Genomic DNA, 26365 nt, shown 5'->3' on the forward strand with positions numbered 1-26365 from the left:
TAGGGTTCGAGTGTGTCGCTGACTCCACGAAGCCATGGAACTCAGTTTCCTACAAGGCATTGTGCAAGCATAATGGTGTGGGCTGTGTTTACATGGAATGGACTGGGTCCTCTGGTCCAACTGAACCGATCATTGACTGGAAAAGGTTATGTTCGGCTCTTTGGAGACCATTTGCAGCCGTTCATGGACTTCATGTTCCCAAACAACAATGGAATTTTTATGGCTGACGGTGGTCCATTTCACTTGGCCACAACTGTTAGCGATTGGTTGGAAGAACATTTTGGACAATTCGGGCGAATGATTTGGCCACTCAAACCACCCGGCTTGAATCCCATCGAACATGTATGGGACATAATCGAGAGCTTAGTGCACAAAATTCTGCACCGGTCATACTTTCGCAATTATGGACGACTATAGGGGCAGCATGGTTCAATATCTCTGAAGAAACTTCCAACGACTTGTTGAATCCAATGCCACGTCGAGCTGGTGCACTTCGCCGGGCAAAAGGAGGTCCGACACGATATTAGGAGGCATCCAATGCCTTTTGTCGCCTCACAATAGATTAGGTAATGAGAAACTAAAAGTATTCGGTGAGTTTTGAATTAGGGCAGCAAAATAAATGAATTTGTTCGAAGTACGGAGGATATAAGAAAAAGGAGAATTTGTTAACATCTAATAAGAACTTGAGAGTTACGAAATCTTTTCTGAAGATCTTTGCCTGGAGTGTAACCTTGTACGGAAGTGAAACGTGAACGATAAGCAATTCGAACCAGAAGACAATAGAAGATTTCGAAACGTCCGTGCTACAAAAGATTGCTGAATATTATGCAGGCAGATATATTAACTAATGTGGAAGTAGTGAATGAAACTGCAGAAAAATGAAACTTATGGCACAACTGAACTAAAATAAAGGATTGATAGGACGCAGCCTGAGCCATAACGAAGAGCTAATTTGGAAATGTGAAGAAGTGTGGAGAGGTAAAATTGTAGGGGCAGACCAAGACTCACCTGCGGCAAGCAGGTTCAAACTGATATAGGCAGCTGTAGTTACGCAGAGATGAAGTGCCTTGCAGGGGATAGACTAGCATGGAGAGCTGCATCAAACCATTACGCTGATTTCTGTAGTTATTTCATGCAATGTTGATTGTCTGTTAGCTCTGACAACTCTACGCAAACGTCACTGTTGTAGGTCGTTAAGTGAAGGCCCTCGGCCACTGGGCTGTTCTTGGTGAGAGGTAGTGCCTGAAATGTGGTATTCTCGGCACACTCTCAACACTGTGGATGTCGGAATATTGAATTCCCTAACGATTTCGGAAATAGAATGTCTCATGCGTCTAGCTCTAACGACCATTTCGTGTTCAAAGTCTGTTACATTCCGTCGTGCGACCATAATCACGTCAGAAATCTTTTCATATGAGTCAACTGAGTACAAACGACAGCTCCGCGAATGCAATGTATTGCAACGATAAAAATACGTTGCGTACGCGATAACCACAACAATGACATCCTAAATAAGCGATGATCGAACCAACACATGGTCTCCTATCAGGGACTCGGAATTTGCTTACTATCTCATCGACACTGGGCCTAAGATCTTGGTTATCCAGAACTGTTTTGTCTAACATTTAAAGATATTTATTGAGTGAATTTTTCATGGTTAGTGATACAGATTAAACACTGCTCAGGTCTTGTACTTACAGCTACTTCCGTAATTTGGACTAGCTTTTTTGAAAGCTCTCCTTTTTTGTAACTAGTTAACAGCTATTTTTCATCCTGCCTACACAATGTTGCGAGCACATACACTCATGCTCATAAATTAAGGATAATATTGATACATGGTGAAACAACGCTCTGGCGGGCGGTTTGTGTGTTTAAACACCTCGGGGTATGACCATGCGGTGCATTTGACCTAACGGTCGTCGCACGGTGGCGCTGGCAGCAGTCCACATACGCAGAGGTGTGTTGGTGCATGTCAGAGTACGGTGCAGCAAGTAAGTGTGCAGACGTCTTCAGACTTGCTAATGGTGACTGTGCGTTGAAAATGGCTCAAAGAACACATATTGATGACGTTATGACGGGTAGAATGCTAGGGCGACTGGAGGCTGGTCAAAGACAACAGGTCGTAGCACGAACCCTCCGTGTGCCACAAAGTGTGATCTCAAGATTATGGCAACGATTCCAGTAGACAGGAAACGTATCCAGGCGCTACAGTACGGGACGTCCACAGTGTACAAAACCACAAGAAGACCGATATCTCACCATCAGTGCCCGCAGACGGCCACGGAGTACTTCAGGTATCCTTGCTCGGGACCTTACTGCAGCCACTGGAACAGTTGTCTCCAGACACACAGCCTATGGATGACTGAACAGACACGGTTTATTCGCCCAGAGATCTGCAAGGTGCATTCCACTGACCCCTGAACACAGGAGAGCCCGTAAAGCCTGGTGTCAAGAACACACTACATGGTCATTGGAACAGTGGTCCGAGGTTATGTTCACGGACGAGTCAAGGTATAGTCTGAACAGTGATTCTCACCGGGTTTTCATCTGGCGTGAACCAGGAGCCAGATACCAACCCCTTAATGACCTTGAAAGGGCCCTGTATGGAGGTCGTGGTTTGATGGTGTGGGGTGGGATTATGATTGGTGCACGTACACCCCTGCATGTCTTTGACAGAGGAACTGTAACAGGTCAGGTGTATCGGGACGTCATTTTGCACCAGTATGTCCGCCTTTTCAGGGGTGCAGTGGGTTCCACCTTCCTCCTGATAGATGATGACGCACGGCACCACCGAGCTGCCATCGTGGAGGAGTACTTTGAAACAGAAGATATCAGGCGAATGGAGCGGCCTGCCTGTTCTCCAGACCTAAACCCCATCGAGCACGTCTGGGCTGCTCTCGGTCGACGTATCGCTGCACGTCTTCAAACCCCAATGACACTTCAGGAGCTCCGACAGGCACTGGTGCAACAATGGGTGGCTATACCCCAGCAGCTGCTCGACCACCTGATCCAGAGTATGCCAACCCGTTGTGCGGCCTGTGTACGTGTGCATGGTGATTATATCCCAAATTGATGTAGAGGTACATGCGCAGGAAACAGTGGCGTATTGTAGCACAAGTGTTTCAGGACGGTTTTCTCAACTTATCACCAATACCGTGGACTTATAGATCTGTGTCGTGTGTGTTCCCTAAGTGCCTGTGCTATTAGTGTTAGTTTTGTGTAATGCCACGTTGTGTGGCACCAAATTCTGCAATTATCCTTAATTTATGAGCATGAGTGTAGATCCATCACGTAAAAAAGTACGCTTACTGTTCATTAAAAGTTGCTCTTCATGAGTCTATTTAACTCTAGCTTCTCTTCATGAGATTCTTGTTTATTGAGGTAAGATATAGGCTGTAAGAAATGACGGACAAGCATGCTTAAACCGATCCCCTACAACGCCGTAATGGAGAAGTGAGGCAACTGTTCCCGAATTGAAGTCGTCATGTGCTAAATACGAGAGTCAAGGGAAAGAAATCCAAGTACTAAATAAAAGGATGTTTACTTCGCAACTCCTACAGAATAATCGAGTCTGTCTTAAATGAATATAGTTTCCAGGTTTTCTGTATTACGCCCACATCAAAAGGCGGGAAGTTATACGCATCTATTCAAGAAAGCAGTTTACTTTTCTTATAAGTAGTAGTGAAATTGCGGCAAGCTATTGATTCAAGATAGTTTCACGAAAATTATGAAGTAACAAATAATGAGATTATTTTACTATTAACAAAGTCTTTCAGTTTCTAATCTTGTTTAATATTTCCTGGCACATTATCAGCGTATCTTTGCGCTTGTTTTTTACCCCGCGAACTCTTCCTTCGCCTAACTTGAATTTGAATAATTTTAATCTCCAAGACAATTTGAATTAGCCATTTATTTTTCGCAGTTGTTTCTGACAGGGCTACAGAGTTCTTATCAACGTTGTCTGGGTCTCTTAGGTCACTGTGTATGCAACGTTTTATCAGATATTTCACACCATTTACTAAGTGCAAACACACTGTTACCCTGCAAATAGGGGACCTGATATGAGAACGCTACACTAGTACAACTTAGCGGTCAACTTGTCTTTGCACTGAAGAGACAAAGAAACTGGTACATCTGCCGTAATACCGGGTAGGGCCCCCGTGAGCACGCAGAAGTGCCACAACACGACGTGGCACGGACTCGACTAACGTCTGAAGTAGTGCTGGAGGGAAGTGACACCATGAATCCTGCAGGGCTATCCATAAAACCGCAAGAGTACGAGGGTGGAGATCTCTTCTCAACAGCACGTTGCAAGGCATCACACATGTGCTCGGTAATGTTCATATGTGGGGAGCTTCGTGGCCAGCGGAAGTGTTTAATCTCAAAAGAGCGTTCCTGGAGCCACTCTGTAGCAATTCTGGACGTGTCGGGTGTCGCACTGTCCTGCTGGAATTGCCCAAGTGCGTCGCAACACACAACGGACACGAATGGATATTTACGTATGTGTCACCCGTCAGTCGTATCTAGACGTACCAGAGGACCCATATCACTACAACCAAACACACCGCACACCATTACGGAGCCTCCACCAGCCTGAACAGTACCCTGTTGATATGCAGGGTCCATGGATTCATGAGATTCCCTCCCATACCCGTACATATCCTGAAACGCGACTTGTCCGACTAGGCAACATGTTCCCAATCATTAACAGTCCAATTGGTGTTGACGGGCCCAGGCGAGGCGTAAAACTTTGTGTCGTGCAGTCATCAAGCGTACACGAGTGGGCCTTCAGCTCCGAAAGTCCATATTGATGATGTTCTGTTGAATGGTTAGCACGCTGACACTTGTTGATGGCCTAGCACTGAAATCTGCAGCAATTTGAGGAAGGGTTGCACTTCTGTCACTTTGAACGATTCTCTTCAGTCGTCGTCGGTCCCGTTCTTGCAGGATCTGTTTCCGGCCGCAGCGATGTCGGAGATTTGCTGTTTTGTACAGATTCCTGATATTCATGGTACACTCGTGAAATGGTCGTACAGGAAAATCCCCACTTCATCGCTACCTCGGAGATGCAGTGTCCGATTGCTCGCGCGCTGACTATAACACCACGTTCAAAGTCACTTAAATCTTGATTGTAGCAGCAGTAAAAGATCTAACAACTACGCCAGACACTTGTTGTCTTATATAGGCGTTGTCGACCGCAGCGCCGTGTTCTACCTGTTACATATCTCCGTATTTGGATACGCATGCCCATACCAATTTCTTTGGCGCTGCAGTGTAGTAAGGCTATGGGATTAACGCGCACTGGTTTGACCGGCGGCGTTGAGCTGGAGCGTTTCGAGACAGGCGAACGGATGACGGCGTGGACGTTGCCCGTGGTGCAGTCCACTATAAGAGCAGACGACACTTCAGACCCTGGAATTGACGGAATAAGTGTCCACGATGTAAACTGACTAACAGAATGGCAGCAGGTAGCCTGGAGAGTTATTCTCAGTGGTTTGTCCTGGGTGCTTGTGGTGTGATGTGCCAGCATGAAGTGGAGTCAGAGGCCGAAGAATCATCTTACGTCCACAAAAAATCTAAATCCAAACCAATGAAGTAGCAAAACAGGCCTTAGGGATAAAACTGAGACGATAAACTGCATATAAAAGCCCAATCGGGAGACATAATACACTGCGCAACACAATTGAATGACAACATTTTCAAAACCCCGTCCTTGTCTCCCACTGACACGCATAAGTTTGAAATTTGACTCAAAGATTGCTACTAATTTCTCTGTGAAGGTGCTGAAGTGTGTTGCCTTGCGACGTCCCCCTCAGGCTCGATGACGCTGCCAACAGCGAAGTGTCGACACATGCGAAGAAAAGGCCAGACCTCAGAAGTTCACGGGAGCTGTAAGGTGGGTTAATAGTGTCACATTGGCACTAAATTTCACCACAATTCTGCCCAACGCCACCGTGGACGTGTTACATGATGGCTGGATCGTCAGACCATTCTTACCCACATTTCACCCCTTCTATCGACAACTCTGCGATGGCGATCGGAACCACGATGCCCAGCGTTGAAATCACGCGGTATTTCTTATGAGCGGCCGTAGAAAACATGTCCGAGACACAGCTGCGACTCGAACAGGCCATAGGAGTGGCATAAAGAGCCCAAGCGAAACCACCTCTTCCCTTGCAGACGTTAATTCCCACACATTTTGATGTCGAAAAAGACAGTTCGCAGTGTGATAATCAACAGTGCGACGTTTTTGATAACCTCTGACACTGGTCACACTCCTGCACGTCTCAGTCCTTTGCTAAGAACATGATGGGGCTCCATCCCCACTTAACATGATCATACCCTTTTGGAGCACAGTGCGACCACAATTTTTGGTATCGTGTAGGGGTTAGAACCAATACGCAGCGTTCACAACCATTCAGCGAAATCTGAACGTGATCCGAAACAGCAAAGTGTGCCTATGCATTTTCAGCCCTCCTCTTCCGCGGCCTCCTATGGCCTGATCATGGGGGTACCGACATTGTGACATTGACTTATCCGCGAATTTTATCGCAGAGAGTCCCTCTAAGACCCCCAGTTCAACAGCATCCTCGGTGGCACCAGCCCACCTTTACTGAGAATTTTAAAAAGTGTGCCTGTATTGAGACAAACGGTGAAGTAGTCCCAGGTGCCTGTTAGCGAGCAACTGGGATAGGAGGGGTTGTAAGTAGGTTGTTTATGTTTTTCTTATTGGCAACGTTACGTAGCGCTCTGTATGAAAATCACTGGCTGTGCTGTGTGCAGTCTGTGGCTAGTTTGCATTGTTGTCTGCCATTGTAGTGTTGGGCAGCTGGATGTGAACAGCGCGTAGCGTTGCGCAGTTGGAGGTGAGCCGCCAGCAGTGGTGGATGTGGGGAGAGAGATGGCGGAGTTTTGAAATTTGTAAGACTGGATGTCATGAACTGCTATATACATTATGACTTTTGAACACTATTGAGGTAAATACATTGTTTGTTCTCTATCAAAATCTTTCATTTGCTAACTATGCCTATTAGTAGTTAGTGCCTTCAGTAGTTTGAATCTTTTATTTAGCTGGCAGTAGTGGCGCTCGCTGTATTGCAGTAGTTCGAGTAACGAAGATTTTTGGTGAGGTAAGTGATTTGTGAAAGGTATAGGTTAATGTTATTCAGGGCCATTCTTTTGTAGGGATTTTTGAAAGTCGGATTGCGTTGCGCTAAAAAAATATTGTGTGTCAGTTTAAGCACAGTCATGTATAAATTTTTCAAACGGGACGTTTCAGGGTGTCGAGGGGTAATATTATTACTACGAAGACTATGGCAGTAATCATAATAGCAGAATTACCTTGAATAAGGCCCAGCCATGCCTTATGTGAGAGTAAATTAGAAACCGCCATTAAGTAGATGGACCTGTAAAAAAAATCTTGTAGATTTCGATGTAGCCTCTTCAGCAATCAAGCATTTCTCCCTTCTGTCGAACTGTGTGAATTTTGCATAAATTTCTTCCAGAGCGCCATAACCGTGAAGAACACCAGCTCACCACTTTGTCCACCTTCCTCCTGTTAAAAATGCTTTATTGGTACGATAAAATTGCGCTACTCCCCCCCTCCCCCAAACTAACGTGCTTGGCAGCTAGTGTGTAGTCTAAGTGAAACATGTACTGCCATCTAGCGGTGTTTCAGGGAGACTGTTTAATAGAACGAAACGAAACTTTGTGTGGGCACTCAGCCAACACTTCCCTCTGTCCCTCTCCTCTGTTAAAGATAGTAAGCAGCTTTAAACTGAAGTCGTCACAGTCTACTGAAATTAAAATTGCTGCTCCTCAAGATAAAATGGAAGGCGTGCCTAAAATTAGCTGAACCCTTCGATGGGTAACCATTTCCATCAATTTTAATAAAAAGACACTGAAATGAAACCGTCAGCGCAGATAGTGTTAGGGTGAATCGTTAGTTGTCCGTTAAACGTTTGAAGTATGAAGAGACTGACTGCGTAAGAGGTAGACTTGTAAGGTTGTTAATGATTATTGCTGCTATTGCTATTACCAAAATTTTAAAGAATTTTTTAACTAAACATTGAACTCAACGGAGCGTACGTGAGCCCCCGCCCACCCTAATTGACAGATTAAAAAAAAATCAACAGCTCTGCGCAAACGATGAAGTTTGTGCAAACAAAAAAAAGTTAACCAAGAAGGTACTAAAACAGGCTTCAGTTGTCTCAGCAACTGTCACAATAATTTATCTTGCTTCCATCAGCAGTTCAGAATAGCGTTACAATAGTTTTGCGTCTTTCAGTACGTCCTGAGATCAAATTTTAGTCGTCTGGTTTAATCACGTCGGTGGTTTCAAATTGTTGTAACAGTCTGAAACGTCCTCGCTAATCCCAAAATAATTTCTGGTCACCTTGCCCTGAAATTTTTTAAAGTGGAGAGGTAAAAATCGAATACTAATTTTTCTATCACGAAATTTTTTAGATCACAGATAATTGGATAATTGCCACCTTTCATCCTAACACAAGTAAATACGCTAAAATACTAGTTGTTAAACCTTTTTCGTGAATAAACCACATTTCTTCTTTGTTAACATAACATTAACGATCTCGTCAATGTATTTAAGGGAAAACCGCCTCCATAGCTCAGTGATCGGAGTGTCTGGTTATTATGAGGAGGACCCACGTTCGATTTCCGATACTGCCAAAGATTTTTCCTTGGTGGGAGGCCTGAACGGGATGCATTCAGTCGCATGACGCCAATTGACCTGCCTGAATGAGAAGTAGCGGCTCTACGGTCTAGAGAGCCGACAAGGCCTGGGAGAGCGGTGTGTTGATTCCATGCCCCTCCATACAGCACCTGAATAACGCCACTGTCAGAGAAATACATGGCGGTCGGTCAGTCCCAATTGGCCAGTCCGTGCCAGATCGCCGAGAAAAGCATTTTTTTTTTAAAAAAAGGAAATAAGCTGAATGAACAATTTAAATAAGTGGTCGTCAAACTGTTCTCCACAAACCGCATGCGGCTGGAATCATCAGCTGGTGCGGCCCACGGTTCTCAGCCGTATAAGAACCAGTACACCACCGATTCTGCAAGGAATGGAACTCCCACGTGAAAAACAGCGCCAAACTTTTGATAACTTTATAAAAGAGTTAATGTGTTAAGTATTTGACGTTAAGCATGTAAGCGACAAAAAGATTAGAAAAGATTTGAAATTATCAATGAAACTTGTTGAAGTAGCTAAGTGCTCGCATTAACAAACGCTGGATGAGTGTAGTATGTGCAGTTTGCACTCCATTTTACGCAGAAGCTAGTTTCCACGCATCTCAACGTTTATGACTTTATATCCTCTGAACTATGTGTCGTGCGATGATATAATCTTGCAGGTATATTCAGTGGGATATGTGGATACTGTCTATAAAGTGTGTTTTGGATAGTTAGCTGTAAATAAGTAATAAATTAAAACGTCACGTGTGACAGATTTTACTATATGAATAACGAAAATGTAGTAATCGATAAACTTTTTTCCTTCCGTCATTTTGTGGAGGTGTCAGCGAGAAAAAGTTCCGTAAAGGTTTGAAAGCGTACGTGAAGTTTGTTGGAAGTCGTTACGTGCCTTCATTCTCAAATACTAGATGAATATAGTCTGGGTAATTTCCGCGCCATGAGTTACACTGCCTAATAACATATACACAGTTTCTAATTTTAATACTTGTCTTATTTTACGAAAACTTAACATAATTTTATACACCTTGGTGTGTAAATTGTAATAGCAGTTCAGATTTTTAAATGTTGTCAATAATTATAAGAAATACTGAAAATCAATTTTTTACCCTGGAAGTTCTGAAATAGGTAACCCGGAATGAAGACCGGGTCATTGAGCACGTGGACAGTCATTTTAAGACGTGCTTAATTTTAATTGACGTTAGTGAATTCCGCAGTGAGTTAAATAAACTTAGCCACATGCTTCGGGGGCAGAGATGCTAGTGGCACAGCTACTGCAGGTTTAAAGGCTGTGAGAGGCGGGAATGTTCCATTGTCTGTCTTCCGGTATAGAGAACTTTGGCATCGGGTCTCGTACCGATAAGCTGCTATAGAAAACATTTCTAACTAAGTAACGATCATCTTCAAATGCGGCACATATTTGTAGTTGCAAATATGAAATTAAATTAAGACTCTTGCAATAGAGTGAAATGGGCAGAAGAAAAATGAAATTCACCACATTTAGTAAACATCTATGATCGTGTTTCATATGGCGTAACACATTCAAATATAAGTACATGCACTATTATTAATCAATTAATCGTCCGCTCACGCAGATACCTCAACATTACCTTGTAAGACACTTACGGTGTCACAACTTTCACGTCACCAGCTATAAGAAACGAAGAATAGCCGACACGAAGTTTTCCGAATGGTGTCGATTTCCAACGATTAGCTGGCAGCACACGTATCGTCTCCTTAGTACAGTCAGTCTACTGGGGCTCATAACACATTCATTTATTTAGGTTACCAATCAATAATTAAGTCGGGAGATATGTGGCCTACGGCGCCGCTCCACAATGGAAAGTTTGGTTCTCGAGCAAAAAATTTTGACGACCGCTGATTTAAATAGTTTCTTGCGACAGTCAAAAATTATTGAAAAATACATTTATTATTTCTAAAAATAAATATGTCCGTAAACTACGAACTCAGTTCCATCTGCAAAATTCAGATATTCTGAGCTTACAGATGGGTCAAAAAAATGGTTCAAATGGCTCTGAGCACTATGGGACTCAACTGCTGAGGTCATTAGTCCCCTAGAACTTAGAACTAGTTAAACCTAACTAACCTAAGGACATCACAAACATCCATGCCCGAGGCAGGATTCGAACCTGCGACCGTAGCGGTCTTGCGGTTCCAGACTGCAGCGCCTTTAACCGCACGGCCACTTCGGCCGGCACAGATGGGTCACAAAAAATATACACCACAATTCAACATTATCTATTTCTGCTTCATATATTTAACATGTAAATGAGTTATTTGCTTACCAAAATGCAAATGAACAGCTTATTCCAGATCAGCTAACCGTTAAGAAAAACAGAACAAAAACAGAAATTACGCACTAGCGGTAAACCAACTTACTCTGGCACCACTCTCAAAAGGAGGAGGCAGTTTTACAAAATTTTGACTTTTAAATATTATTTTCTATAGAAATGATTTAATATCTTACAATAACTTTCATCAACGAGTAAAATGACTTGGTGCATTAATTGTCTGCCTTTCATTTCGAGTGTTATTTTTTAAATGTGCAGCTTTTGTGTCTATAGTTACACAGTCTGACATTCGGTGTCACTAGACATCGAATAGTTCTTCCAAGTGCTACTAGAGTGCGGTCCTATTAGCATCGAGTTCCTCGAACAAGCTGTATTAAAATTAATATAAGGCTCGAATGTAATACGGCGAAGTGGTAAAGAAACTGATATAGGCATGCGTATTCAAATACAGACATACACTATGTGATCAAAAGTATCCGGACATCTCCCAAACCATACGATATTCATATTAGGTGCATTGTGCTGCCACCTACTGCCAGATACTCCACATCAGCGATCTCAGTAGTCATTAGACATCGTGAGAGAGCAGAATGGGGCGTCCGCGGAACTCACGAACTCCGAACGTGGCCAGGTGATTGGATGTCACTTGTGTCATACGTCTGTACGCTAGATTTCCACACACCTAAACATACCTAGGCCTACTGTTTCCGATGTGATAGTGAAGTGGAAACGTGACAGGACACGTACAGCACAAAAGCGTACAGGCCGACCTCGTCTGTTGACTGACAGAGACCACCGACAGTTGAAGAGGGTGTAATGGGCAGACAGCCATCCAGACCAACACACAGGAATTCCAGACTGGATCAGGAACCACTGCAAGTACTATGACAGTTCGGCGGGAGGTGAGAAAACTTGGATTTCATGGTCGAGCGGCTGCTCATAAGCAACACATCACGCCGGTAAATGCCAAACGACGCCTCGCTTGGAGCGTAAACATTGGACGATTGAACAGTGGAAAATCGTTGTGTGGAGTGACGAATCGCGGAACACAATGTGGCGATGCGATGGCAGGATGTGGGTATGGAGAATGCCCCGTGAACGTTATCTGCCAGCGTGAGTAGCGCCAACAGTGAATTTCGGAGGCGGTGGTGTTATGGTGTGGTCGTGTTTCACATGGAGGGGCTTGCGCCCTTGTTGTTTTACGTGGCACTATCACAGCACAGCCCTACATTGATGTTTTAAGCACCTTCTTGCTTCTCATTGTTGAAGAGGAATTCGAGGATGTCGACTGCATCTTTCAACGCAGCCGAGCACCGGTTCATAATGCACGGCCTGTGGAGGAGTGGTTACACGACAGTAACATCCCTGTAATGGACTTGGCCTACACAGAGTCCTGACATGAATCCTATAGAACACCTTTGGGGTGTTTTGGAACGCCGACTTCGTGCCAGGCCTCGCCGCCCGACATCGATACCTCTCCTCAGTGCAGCATTCCGTGAAGAATGGGCTGCCATTCCCCAAGAAACCTTCCAGAACCTGATTGAACATATGCCTGCGAGAGTGGAAAGTGTCATCAAGGCTAAGGGTGGGCTAAAACCAAATTGAATCCCAGCATTACCGATGGAGGGCGACACGTAATTTTCTAAGTCATTTTCAGCCAGGTGTCCCGATACTTTTTGGTTAAATGGCTCTGAGCACTATATGACTTAACATCTTAGGTCATGAGTCCCCTAGAACTTAGAACTACTTAAACCTAACCACCCTAAGGACATCACACACATCCATGCTCGAGGCAGGATTCGAACCTGCGATCGTAGCAGTCCCGTGGTTCCGGACTGCAGCGCCTAGAACCGCACGGCCACCGCGCCCGATACTTTTTATCACATAGTATATGTAAACAGGCAGAATACAGGGCTGCAGTGGGCAACGCCTATATAAGACAACAAGTGTCTGGCACAGTTGTTAGATCGGTTACTGCTGCTACAATGGCAGGTTATCAAGATTTAAATGAGTTTGAACGTTGTGTTACAGTCAGCACACGAAGGATGGGACACAGCATCTCCGAGGTAGCGACGAACTGGGGATTTTTCCAGTAAGACCATTTCACGAGTGTAACGTGAATATCAGGAATCCGGTAAAACATCAAATCTCTAAAATCGCAGCGGCCGTCAAAAGATCCTGCAAGAACGAGACCAATGACGACTGAAGAGAATCGTTCAACTCTTCGGGAAATTACTGCAGATTTCAATCCTGGACCATCAACAAGTTTCAGTGTGCGAACCATTCAACGACACATCATCGATATGGGCTTTCGGAGCCGAAGGCCCACTAGTGTACGCTTGATGACTGCACGTTACAAAACTTTACGCCTCGCCTGTGCCCGTCAACACCGACATTGGACTGTTATGATAGAAACATCTTGTCCGCCCCGAAAGCTGAATGGTCAGCGTGACGGACTGCCGTCCTAAGGGGCCCGGGTTCGATTCCCGGCTGGGTCGGGGATTTTCTCCGCTCAGGTTGTGTTGTCTTCATCATCATTCATCCCCATCCGTCGATGGCGTCGAATGTAATAAGACCTGCTCCCAGGCGGCCGGACCTGCCCCGTAAGGAGCCTCCCAGCCAATGATGCCAAACGCTCATTTCCATAGACACATGTTGCCTTGTCGGAGCCGGCCGGAGTGGCCGAGCGGTTCTAGGCGCTTCAGTCTGGATCCACGCGACCGCTACGGTCGCAGTTTCGAATTCTGCCTCGAGCATGGGTGTGTGTGATGTCCTTAGAAGTTAAGTCCATAGTGCTCAGAGCCATTTGATTTGAACCTGGTCGGACGAGTCTCGTATTAAATTGTATCGAGTACGTGTACGTGTATGGAGACAACCTCATGAATCTATAGACCTTGTGTGTCAGCAGGGGACTGTTGAAGATGGTGGAGGCTCAGTAAGGGGGGTAGGACGTGTGCAGTTAGAGTGATATGGGACGCATGATACTTCTAGATACGACTCTGACACGTGACACGTATGTAAGCATCCTGTCTGATCACCTACATCCATTCATGCCCATTGTGCATACCGACGGACTAGAGCAATTCCAGCAGAACAATGCGACACTCCACACGTCCAGAATTGCTACAGAGTGGCTCCTGGAACACTCTTCTGAGTTTAAACACCTCCGCTGCCCACCAGACTCCCCAGACGTGAACATTATTGAGCATATCTGCGATGCCTCGCAACGTGCTGTTCAGAAGAAATCTCCACATCCTCGTACTCAATTACGGATTTATGGACAGCCCTGCAGGATTCATGGCGTCACTTCCCCAAAGCACTACTTCAGACATTAGTCGAGTCTATGCCACGTCGTGTTGCGGCACTTCTGCCTGCTCGCGGGGACCCTAGATGATATTAGGCTGGTGAACTAGTTTCTTTGGCTCTTCAGTGTAGTATTTGCCCTATCTGCCACTCCACTACATTTAGAGTAAGAAATAATTATATTTCCTGTACACATTAGTTCCGGGGTGGGTGCAAACGAGCACAGCCCGCACTGGCGCCATATGTCCTTCCCCTCCTTCCTCACCCTCCACGCCATTCCCTCTCCACCTCTTTTTTAGGCCAGTTGCATGAGATAAAAATGGCGAGAAATTTAAAAATGGAGATTTCTGTTGGTTCAGGATATGAGGACAGCCTACATGATTGCCAGATTCGTCCCCAATTAATGTATGTTACTTTCAACTATATAGCCTCTGTAAATTATTGCCCAGTTATAATGCATCATGTCCCCACTGTAATTTATTACCCAATTATTACATGTCACTTCCAGCTATATCCCCTCTATGATTTATATCGCACAAATAAGTGCCAAGGATTATTCCCCCATCACCATTTGGAAATTTAAAAAATGGAGTTGGAGCTTTATCTTGTGGGTCAGGAAAGCTGATGCAGCCTACATAGTTGTCAGATTTAGTCCTGTAAAGCTGGTGCAACAAGCATGGTTGTCAGATTCATCTCCAGATAATATAAGTGCCCATCCATGATTTATTTCCCAAATTGGCTCCCTTTCCCCAAAAATAGCTGTTGCATTTTATTTTGAGAACTGAGTCGCATTTACATTCTTTGCACTCACGTCCTATATACAAACATGACACCATTATCTACGAGTAATATAGTAGTCATTTATTGACACAATATGGCTGTCAAACTTTTTTCGTTAGCTTTATCTTAATTAGAATAATTTATGACTAATTATCAAACATCCCTGCCCAAGATACTCCGAATACTATGACATTAAAGCTGATATGTACACAAGGCTAAAAAATCTCTAAGTCTAAAGTGAAGGGAAGCCCGCTGATGCAACTGACATAGTCCGTTTATCTAAGACATGTACACACCAGTATTACGTTAAAAACGTGCTATAAATCACACACAATACATCATTATTTACTCTGTGGAGATGCTTAAACAAATTTACACTGATAACCCATGAATACATACACACATAAAAAACGTTTTGCATCACCCCAGTTCCCAGAAGTCCTAAAGATAGACGTTGACTGTGGATACTGTGTCACAGACACTGTCCCTTTGACTGTTCAGAGATGTCACCAATCACGCCCAAAGATGTAAAAAAACCATCCGTGAGCAGCGCCTATTAGACGGAGGGGGTTCGACAGCCGATCAGTTCCAGTCATTCCACCAGACCGCGGTTCGATCGCGTCCGCATTACTACTTCGTGCAAGGAATGGCTCTCAATAAGGGAAGTGTCCAGGCGTCTCGGAGAGAACCAAAGCGAAGTTGTTAGGACATGGAGGAGATACAGAGAGACAGGAACTGTCGATTACATGCCTCGCCCAGTCCGCCCAAGGGCTACTAATGCAGTGGATGACCCTTACCAACGGATTATGGCTCGGAGGAACCCCGACAGCAACGCCACCATGTTGAATAATGCTATTCGTGCAGCCACAGGACGTCGTGTTACGACTCAAACTGTGCGCATTAGGCTGCATGATGCGCAACTTCACTCCCGACGTCCATGGCGAAAACCATCTTTGCAACCACGACACAATGCAGCGCGGTACAGATAGGCCCAACAACATGCCGAATGGACCGCTCAGGATTGGCATCACGTTCTCTTCACCGATGAGTGTCGCATATGCCTTCAACCAGAAAATCGTCGCAGACGTGTTTGAAGGCAACCCGCCCAGGCTGAACGCCTTAGACGCAGAGAGTGCATCAAGGTGGAGATTCCCTGCTGTTTTTGGGTGGCATTATGTGGGTGGGGCTGACGTACGCCGCTGGTGGTTATGGAAGGCGCCGTAACAGCTGAACGATACGTAAATGCCATCTTCCGACCGACAATGCAACCATATCGGCAGCATATTGGCGAGAAATTCGTCTTCATGCACCCCCATCATGCACATCTTGTGAATGACTTCCTTCAGGATAATAACATCGCTCGACTAGAGTGTCCAGCATGTTCTGCAGACATGAACTCTATCGAACATGCCTGGGATAGATTGAAAAGGACTGTTTATGGACGACGTGACCCACCAATCACTCTGAGGGATCTACGCCGAATCGCCGTTGAGGAGTGGGACGATCTGGACCAACAGTACCTTGATGAACTTGTGGGTAGTACTCCACGGCGAATACAGGCACGCATCAATGCAAGAGGACGTCCTATTGTGTATTAGAGGTACCGGTGTGTAAAGCAATCTGGACCACCACCTCTGAAGGTCTCGCTGTATGGTGGCACAACATGCAATGTGTGGTTTTAATGAGCAATAAAAAGGGCGGAAGTGATTTTTATGTTGATTTCTATTCCAATTTTCTGTACAGGTTCCGGAACTCTTGGAACCAAGGTGATGGAAAACTTTTTATGATATGTATGATTAATAATTACCATGGTTGCTTATTTATGAGGTCATGCTGTACCATCTTGTGCGCGAAGAAGGAATGGGGCAATAACGATACCTTTATGAGGAACAGCCACAGCAACCAATGAGCACAAACCACCAGCAGAATTACTGTGTGCCAACTCGAAACATTCCCAATGCCTCTGCTGTGGTAGAGATAGACTCTGTGGCCCTGACTGCAACAGTGGAGAGTGCACTAACCTCAACGCATCCCAGGCACACTGTACTAGACGGAGGGCTGTTGAATTGCTACATCTACCCCGTTTCACCCAGCACTGTGCCAGCACCTTCTTGTGGTTGTGGTCTGTCAGCGATCCCACCACTTCCGTGCACATGGGGTGGATACTGAACTGTCACCTGTGATAGTGACTGAATGTTATAAACAAGCACTTCACTGGTGGGTCACAGTGGTGCTACAATTCATGTGTGCCGCCGTCAGCCACTAGCTAAATTGAACGAACACACATACTTTCAAACGGTGTATAAAGCTTACGAAAAAGGCATGTCTAATTACAAAATTTACTCTAACAGATGCTTCCGCGGAGACAACGTAGTTCTTGCAGAGCCATGTTAGATAAATTTCGAGAACTCTGTACTAATAACATGGTGTGCATGACTATCACCACCAATCTGTTGAAATGCAGACCGCATTTCAAAAGGAAAATCATTACTGGCAGTAGAAAGTAATCATTTTATAAATAATTCCATTACCATAGGTCCATAAACCCATATTTTTAATGTGTTAATAATACAGATTGTGACAGGCAACCGATCAATAAAATGGACTTCTGTCACTTTTAAGTGTTTTGTTTTGTGTAAGTGCAGTGTGATATTCTTTGTATCTTTCCATCACTGTATCATCGGGAAATAGTGGAGAGAGTGTCAAGGATATGCTGCGCAACTTCGGATGACAATCTTTTTCCCCCACATAGACACACATACCTACACTGGACTGTTAAGCGAACAAAAAACCGAGCTTTAGAACTTCAATATGGGGAAGAAATTGGCAGATGCAGTCATAATTTCGAGTCAAAGGCCTGTTCTGGGATTCGATACTGTTTACGATATATGAGATCGGATGCTCCTTATGGTGTGTGGTGTAGAATATCACTGTCATTTAACCCCTCGTCCCTGCTCCATTTACAAATGGAGTACTGAAAGAATGAATATCTGTAAACCTATGTGCGAGCTCCGATTTCTCGGATTTTCTCGTTGCGATCATTGTGCGATACATATGAAGGGGAAATTAATATTTTGCCCGGAACATAATCTCCTAGATTTTTTTTTCAACGACAAATCTCCCCACGATGTGCAATGGGCCTCTGGTAGCGAGTGTCGCTGAATTTCGTTTATTACCTCCATAATGCATGCCGCTACATGTTGGCTCCTTGTTGCATGCCAACCCTACACAAGGCGGCAAACGGCAAAAAGTCCCAGAAAGAAGCTATCTCGCTTCTAATTCAGCGCTGTCGACAAGAGGCGGCAGCGAAGAAAGACATTTCACCACCAAGAGTGGGTCAGGGGAAAAAAACGTAGGCGCCTCTGGCGAGCCAAACAGTGGATCTCAGCAGAAGTGTAGTGGGGCAGGGCAGCTGGTCAGGATCAAGTCACCTTCGTTATGTCATGAAAGAAACGCTATTGCCAATCCAACAACACATACCAAAAGGGTTTATGAACCAGTCCTATGCTATAATAAACTAGTTAGGCAAGCTTGATGGAGTGAGAATAGATGATATCTTCATAATACCCAAGACCTATGTGGTCACGACAGTTGACCCCAGCATTTTAGCTTGTAAGACAGCCGATCAGACAAATTGATGGCATACATAACGTTCCCACTCGATTCCCTGATGGTAGTAAAGAAACGTCTGGCACAAGTCTGCTGACGATTTACTGCACACTACTGAACAAAGACAGCTGTTTCTGCGAGAGATGGCTACCTCGCAGAAACGCCTTAGCAAATCTGTATTTGCAATTCGAATGTTAGCTGACATAGGCGACATAAAAATGAAAAAGCTTGCATACTTTGCCTACTTTCATTCCATAATGTCATATGGTATAATATTTTGGGGTAACTCTTCAAGTCAAACAAAAGTTTTCAGTGTCCAAAAGCGTGCAATACGTATTATTTGTGGAGTAAATTCACGGACGTCCTGTAGAAACCTCTTCAAAGAACTGGGTATACTAACTACTGCCTCTCAGTATATTTACTCGTTAATGAAATTTGTCCTAAATAATATATCTCTTTTTCCAACAAACAGCTCAGTTCATACATACAATACCAGGAACATAAATGATCTCCACAAGGACTTAAAAGCACTTACTTTAGTTCAAAAAGGGGTCCACTACTCAGGAACACTCATCTTCAATAATTTGCCAGCAAACATAGAAAATTTACTTACAAATAAAGATCAGTTTAAAAGGAGCCTGGAAAGACTTACTAGTGGCCATCTCCTTCTACTCCATTGAAGAATTTTTTAATAGAAACAAATGATGTATTGTATATATTCATACTATCAGTATTGTTATTTCAGTTCATCATCATCATCATCATCATTTAAGACTGATTATGCCTTTCAGCGTTCAGTCTGGAGCATAGTCCCCCTTATAAAATTCCTCCGTGATCCCCTATTCAGTGCTAACATTGGTGCCTCTTCTGATGTTAAGCCCATTACTTCAAAATCATTCTTAACCGAATCCAGGTACCTTCTCCTTTGTCTACCCCGATTCCTTCTACCGTCTACTGCTGAAGCCATGAGTCTCTTGGGTAACCTTGCTTCTCCCATGCTTGTAACATGACCCCACCTGTTCGCCCTGACTGCTACATCTATAGAGTTCAGTCCCAGTTTTTCTTTGATTTCCTCATTGTGGACACCCTCCTGCCATTGTTCCCATCTACTAGTACCTGCAATCATCCTAGCTACTTTCATATCCGTAACCTCAACCTTATTGATAAGTTAACCTGAATCAACCCAGCTTTCGTTCCCATACAACAAAGTTGGTCGAAAGATTGAACGGTGCACAGATAACTTAGTCTTGGTACTGACTTCCTTCTTGCAGAAGAGAGTAGATCGTAGCTGAGCGCTCACTGCATTAGCTTTGCTACACCTCTCTTCCAGTTCTTTCACTATGTTGCCATCCTGTGAGAATATGCATCCTAAGTACTTGAAACTGTCCACCTGTTCTAACTTTGTTCCTCCTGTTTGGCACTCAGTCCGTTTATATCTCTTTCCCACTGACATTACTTTCGTTTTGGAGATGCTAATCTTCATATCATAGTCCTTACATTTCTGATCTAGCTCTGAAATATTACTTTGCAAACTTTCAATCGAATCGGCCATCACAACTAAGTCATCCGCATATGCGAGACTGCTTGTGTTCACATAACTTAATCTCACCCAGCCAGTCTATTGTTTTCAACATATGATCCATAAATAATATGAACAACAGTGGAGACATGTTGCAGCCTTGTCTTACCCCTGAAACTACTCTGAACCATGAACTCAATTTACCGTCAACTCTAACTGATGCCTGACTATCTATGTAAAGACCTTTAATTGCTTGCAAAAGTTTGCCTCCTATTCCATAATCTCGTAGAACAGACAATAACTTCCTGCTAGGAAACCGGTCATATGCCTTTTCTAGATAAGTATAGATACAATTCCCTGTTCCACTCGTAACACTTCTCCATTATTTGCTGTAAGCTTAAGATCTGGTCCTGACAACCTCTAAGAGGCCTAAACCCACACTGATTTTCATCCATGAACAGCAGACCAAGATAGTAGTGCTACATGGCTACGCAGCAACCGTCATTGCAGTTCACAAATGCAGAAGAACGACAGTGTCTGTGAGGGGACAGAGCACTTCCCAGATTGGCGTGTGCAAGTCCAACACACACGCCGCGTTCACCCACTGCCGCGGCATCGCGGTACAGTCAGTCCTGGAGTCACCACGGGCTGCCGGCCGAAGTGGCCGTGCGGTTAAAGGCGCTGCAGTCTGGAACCGCATGACCGCTACGGTCGCAGGTTCGAATCCTGCCTCGGGCATGGATGTTAGTGATGTCCTTAGGTTAGTTAGGTTTAACTAGTTCTAGGTTCTAGGGGACTAATGACCTCAGCAGTTGAGTCCCATAGTGCTCACAAGGGAACCTCCCCATCGCACCCCCCTCAGATTTAGTTATAAGTTGGCACAGTGGATAGGCCTTGATAAACTGAACACAGATCAATTGATAAAACAGGAAGAAGTTGTGTGGAACTGTGAAAAAATAAGCAAAATATACAAACTGAGTAGTCCATGGGCCACATAAGCAACATATTGGACAGCGTGAGCGTAGGAGCGCCGTGGTCCCGTGGTAGCTTGAGCAGTTGCTGAACTAGAGGTCCTTGGTTCAAGTCTTCCCTTGACTGAAAGTTTTACTTTCTTTATTTTTGCATAGTTATCATCTGTCCGTTCGTTCATTGACATCTCTGTTCACTGTAATAAGTTTAGTGTCTGTGTTTTGCGACCGCATCGCAAAACCGTGCGATTAGTAGACGAAAGGACGTGCCTCTCCAATGGGAACAGAAAACATTTGATCGCAATGTCATAGGTCAACCGATTCCTCCACAGGAAAACACATCTGATATATTCTATACGACACTGGTGACGGCATGTGCGTCACATGACAGGAATATGTTGTCGACCCACCTAACTTGTACACTTGGCGAATGGGTAAAAAGATTCTTCTACCTTGCCCGATCTAGGTGTTCTTGTGGATGTGATAATCACTCCCAAAAAAGTGATGAAAACATAAGAGTTTGTCACATAAACTGAAAATAAAAATTAAACTTTTCACTCCATGGAAGATTTGAACCAAGGACCTATCGTTCCGCAGCTGCTCACGTTACCACGAGACCACTGCGGTCCTGCGTTTCCGTCGTCCTTAATGTTGCATATGTTCCATTGAACTACTCAGTTTGTATATTTTGCTTATTTTTTCACAGTTCCACACAACTTCTTCCTGTTTTCTCAATTGATCTGTGTTCAGTTTTTCAAGGCCTATCCACTGTGCCAACTTATAACTAAATCTGAGGGGGGTGCGATGGGGAGGTTCCCTTGTCAGAGCCATTTGAACCATCACCACGGGCTGCGAACCGCCCTAGTAGAAGCCATCCAGGGACGATGAGTGTGGCATCAGCTACCTTGAGCGGGCTGAAGGCCAATTAAGACGCGAATCCTCAATGAGAATCGACAGCAAATGTCAACAGCTAGTCAAAACACTGGTTGCAAGTTACGGAAATAAATAACTAATTCTGAATCGTCTCTCATTGCATCTACCAGCGACAACAGGTGACCACGATCCTTCTGAGGAAATCTGGCAAGAAGTGAACTGGCAGAGTGCCTCCTGACAGAGAACCATCTCTACTTCTGCCCTCCAACAGTCGCCTCTTGCACTCCTGTATTCCTTTTCTATTAATGTGAGACCTGCTGAGAGTCAAAGCCTGATAAGCAGTTTTCAAAATCGGTCTTATAACTATTTTCTAAGGCACATCATTCATGGATATTTCCTTACGGTTGCAGTGCCTCGAGAACTTCGGTGTAAATTCTAGAGACACTCGGCCTTCCACCGTCTCGAACACCCGATATTTTAAGTATGAGTGTGGGCGAGGGGAAGCGTATCTACTGCGCCACCCGTTTCTGTGTGCAGGTCGGAAGTTTGTTATGAGAAGACTGTAAGCGTGGCGGTTCAATAACGCCGACAAGTGTTTGCTGCCAGTGCCACAGAAGCATTGATGAAAAGCACAAGAAATAATTAAGTAGTATTCTTTGATTTGTTAGTGGAAGTGATTATTGTAGAAAAAGAGAAGCGAACAACTGACTATCGAGTTTTAACTTACTTCAAGTTTTAGCTCTGAACAAGGCAAGACGCATGTTTGTTAAAACCATGCAATTGTGATTATATTTAATAGAATCTAATGTTAACGACGCAGCTGATTTGCAAAAGTTTGAATGTTTGTATGGAACTCGTGGAAATGAAAATATACCAGTACTGAACCCAAAGTTTTATGCGGGTACCAAATTATTTCAAGAGCAGAGGGAGAGAGAAAGATTTTTTAATTCCTCTAATCAGCATTATTTCTTCGAAGAAGAAGTTGTGGAGATCGACGCAGCCGCGTGTCCAGAGTAGAGGATCGGCTAAACGCTTCAAGGAGAGGTGTCAAGTTCGCAGTCCAGTTTTGCGCCGCTTCTCCTGTCGCCGAAACCGTTAGAAGGTTCCTCTGAAATGAGCATACACTATTCCACTCGTTGAGTTTCAGTACACTCATTCCACTTTAGATAACTTCAGATGCTGACTTCCACATATTTAACGATTATTATGTTTCTAACGATTTTACTTAGTGTCACGAAACGTGTCTCCCCGCTAAAAGAAACGTTGTTTGACTGGCAAAGTGTCTCCCTGATATTGCAGTCACTACAGAAATGCACGTTATGTCATGTGTGTGTAGGACATTTTGATCATAAGACAGCCATTATCGAGTAATAAATCGTGGGTGAAAGTCATCTGTATCAAGAGGGGATAAATCTGGCAACCAAGCATATTACACAAGCTTTACAAGATAAATTTGTCACCAATGGATGTTGCACCTGCTTTCCTGACTCCAATTTTTTACTTTCCCTTGGTAGGACGGAAAAATCTTTTCGAGGCATTTTAGGGTGATAGATTATAGAAGGACCGTCGCTGGAAGTATCATAACTAGGTAATGAATTATAGAGGGGCATGGTGTATAACTGGGAAGTAAATCATAGATGATAATAATAGTTACATACACTGATTAAGGATAAATCTGGCAACCATGCGCGGTACCCTCATATCCTCAATTAACAGGAACACAATTTTCCAAAAAATTTTCTGCCGTTTTACATCACTCACTTAGCCTAGAACGGTAGGGGATTGAGGGGTGGGGGGGGGGGGGGAGTGGGAAGGTGATCTGCCAGTAATGCAAGCTGTGCTCATGTGCACCCAGCCCCATTACTCACTGTTTCGATGATCTGAAAATCTTGCATGTATTCTGTAGCATGTATGAATTGCGAAAAGGACATCTTATTGGACATCATGAGCTGTGTTTGAAAAGTATTTATGTGTCAAATTTGTAATCGGGCATATAGCGCATCATCAGTGGCATATATTGTACACTTTCACATCAAACGATCTGTCTGTCAAGTATGAAATCTTTTTCAGTGCTGAAAATGATGTTGATTTCTGCGGTACACAGATCGTCGTGTGTACATGTTATAAGAGTGACACGCTAAATGGCCGCATTTTGTCAGTATAACCAAACACTACCTTCGCAGTGAAAAAACACGCTACTGGTGGCAAGGCCAAAGAGTTTTGTAGTACAGATCTCTTGTTATTTTTGTGATGATTGATCAGCACTCACATAAAAACAGAAGGAAGCCATAACAAGGAAGGCAGATAGTTGGAAAGGCAGGTACCATCCTCCAAAGGAAAAGTAACCTGACGTAATGTGTCAGTAATATTGGGGTTCATGAGTGTTCTTTACAGATATGACCTACAGGAGGAAGCTTCACCACATATTCAAGAATAACTGGACTTACTGTGAAAAGCACTGGAAAAGCATGAATTTTTGTCAGAACTCATGAGTAATAGAAATTAAATGGCAGAATCAGTTACTATTTGTTTTTGGGTCTCAAGCTTACTGAAAATAATTGAGGCGTTACCGTGGGAAAGGTAGTATGACAAAAAATATCGTTTTTCAGATCTTACACCGAAAAGGTAGTAAGATATGTCGCCAACGACATAGAAATAGCGCTACGTCAAAGCTGTGAGCGGCTGAGTTCCTGCAAAGGGCACAGCATTGCACTGGTAGTAACTAAACGTGAGTTGGCATAGAGATGGGATTATGTGTAAAAGCCTCTGAGTTTCCAGTTTTTATTTACTCTGTGTTTACATTCTGATTCTTTCGTAACGTTAATGGGCGTCGTCTTCAAACCTGTTACATATGATCTGCTAAGTCATATTTTCCAGTCTTCAATGAAATTTACTTGATTACATTCAGTGGTAACGCCTGTTTTTTATGATCTAACCTGTTCTACATTTTCTTTGTAAACCCTGCTTGTAAATCCAAAAAAATAGCTGCCGTCGCTCGAGGAGGAAGAAGTACGGAAGCTGCACTCGGATATTTCGAGCCAAAATCGGATAAGTCAGCGTAGTTTTCTTTTGGGTTTAATCATTACACTTCAGATAAAACAAAGACTGGAAAATGAGATGGCCTCTTATCTTGTAATGGTGTTCACATCTGATATAAATCAAAGGAAAGCTTCGACTATATAGTGTGACAACAGCGCCAGCCAAAATAAAAATAGAATGGTTTTAATGGCTTTAATTTATACAAAGGCCAAAATTGCATTTAATCGGAGAAGGAACTTACTCACCAGTAACAACACCAGTCTGAAAATAAGGAAACGTATCATGAAAGGTTTCGTTTGGAGTATGGCCCTATACGTATGTGAAACTTGGACAATTGGAAGAGAAGAGAGAAGACGGCTAGAGGCCCTGGAGATGTGGTACTATAGAAGGATGATGAAGATCTGCTGGAGAGACAAAGTAACAAATGAAGAGGTGCTTAGAAGAGTACAGGAAACCAGATCTCTGTGGAGGTACATCCAAACAAGAAAAGACAAACTTGTAGGGCACATCCTACGACACAACAACATCATTGGAACAATAGCAGAAGGAGCTATTGAGGGAAGGAATCGGAGGGGGCGACCAAGGATATCATACATGCAACAGATCATAAATGACGTTTGATGTAACACATACGTGGAAATGAAGAGGAAGGCAGACAGAAGAGAGGAATGGCGCTCTGCTGCAAACCAAACTCAGGGTTGAACACTAAAAGGAGAATTTATGCAGTGGTAAACAGTGCGGCTGATATAGTCAATTTGAAATTTCTAGTGTCAGAACATTAGTACGAGGGCAGTTCAATAAGTAATGCAACACATTTTTTTTCTCGGCCAATTTTGGTTGAAAAAACCGGAAATTTCTTGTGGAATATTTTTAAACATTCCCGCTTCGTCTCGTATAGTTTCATTGACTTCCGACAGGTGGCAACGCTGTACGAAGCTGTTAAAATGGCGTCTGTAACGGATGTGCGTTGCAAACAACGGGCAGTGATCGAGTTTCTTTTGGCGGAAAACCAGGGCATCTCAGATATTCATAGGCGCTTGCAGAATGTCTACGGTGATCTGGCAGTGGACAAAAGCACGGTGAGTCGTTGGGCAAAGCGTGTGTCATCATCGCCGCAAGGTCAAGCAAGACTGTCTGATCGCCCGCGTGCGGGCTGGCCGTGCACAGCTGTGACTCCTGCAATGGCGGAGCGTGCGAACACACTCGTTCGAGATGATCGACGGATCACCATCAAACAACTCAGTGCTCAACTTGAC

General features: G+C 44.0%; 1 protein-coding gene across 3 annotated transcripts in view; it reads right to left on the reverse strand.

Annotated features, from left to right (window-relative positions):
- Positions 1-26365, reverse strand: part of LOC124789502 (F-box/LRR-repeat protein 2) — a 551725-nt gene that overhangs the window by 243051 nt on the left and 282309 nt on the right. The gene's annotated exons all lie outside the window — the stretch shown is intronic.

Source organism: Schistocerca piceifrons, chromosome 3 (genome assembly GCF_021461385.2).
Source record: "Schistocerca piceifrons isolate TAMUIC-IGC-003096 chromosome 3, iqSchPice1.1, whole genome shotgun sequence".
NCBI classification, from domain to species: domain Eukaryota; kingdom Metazoa; phylum Arthropoda; class Insecta; order Orthoptera; family Acrididae; genus Schistocerca; species Schistocerca piceifrons.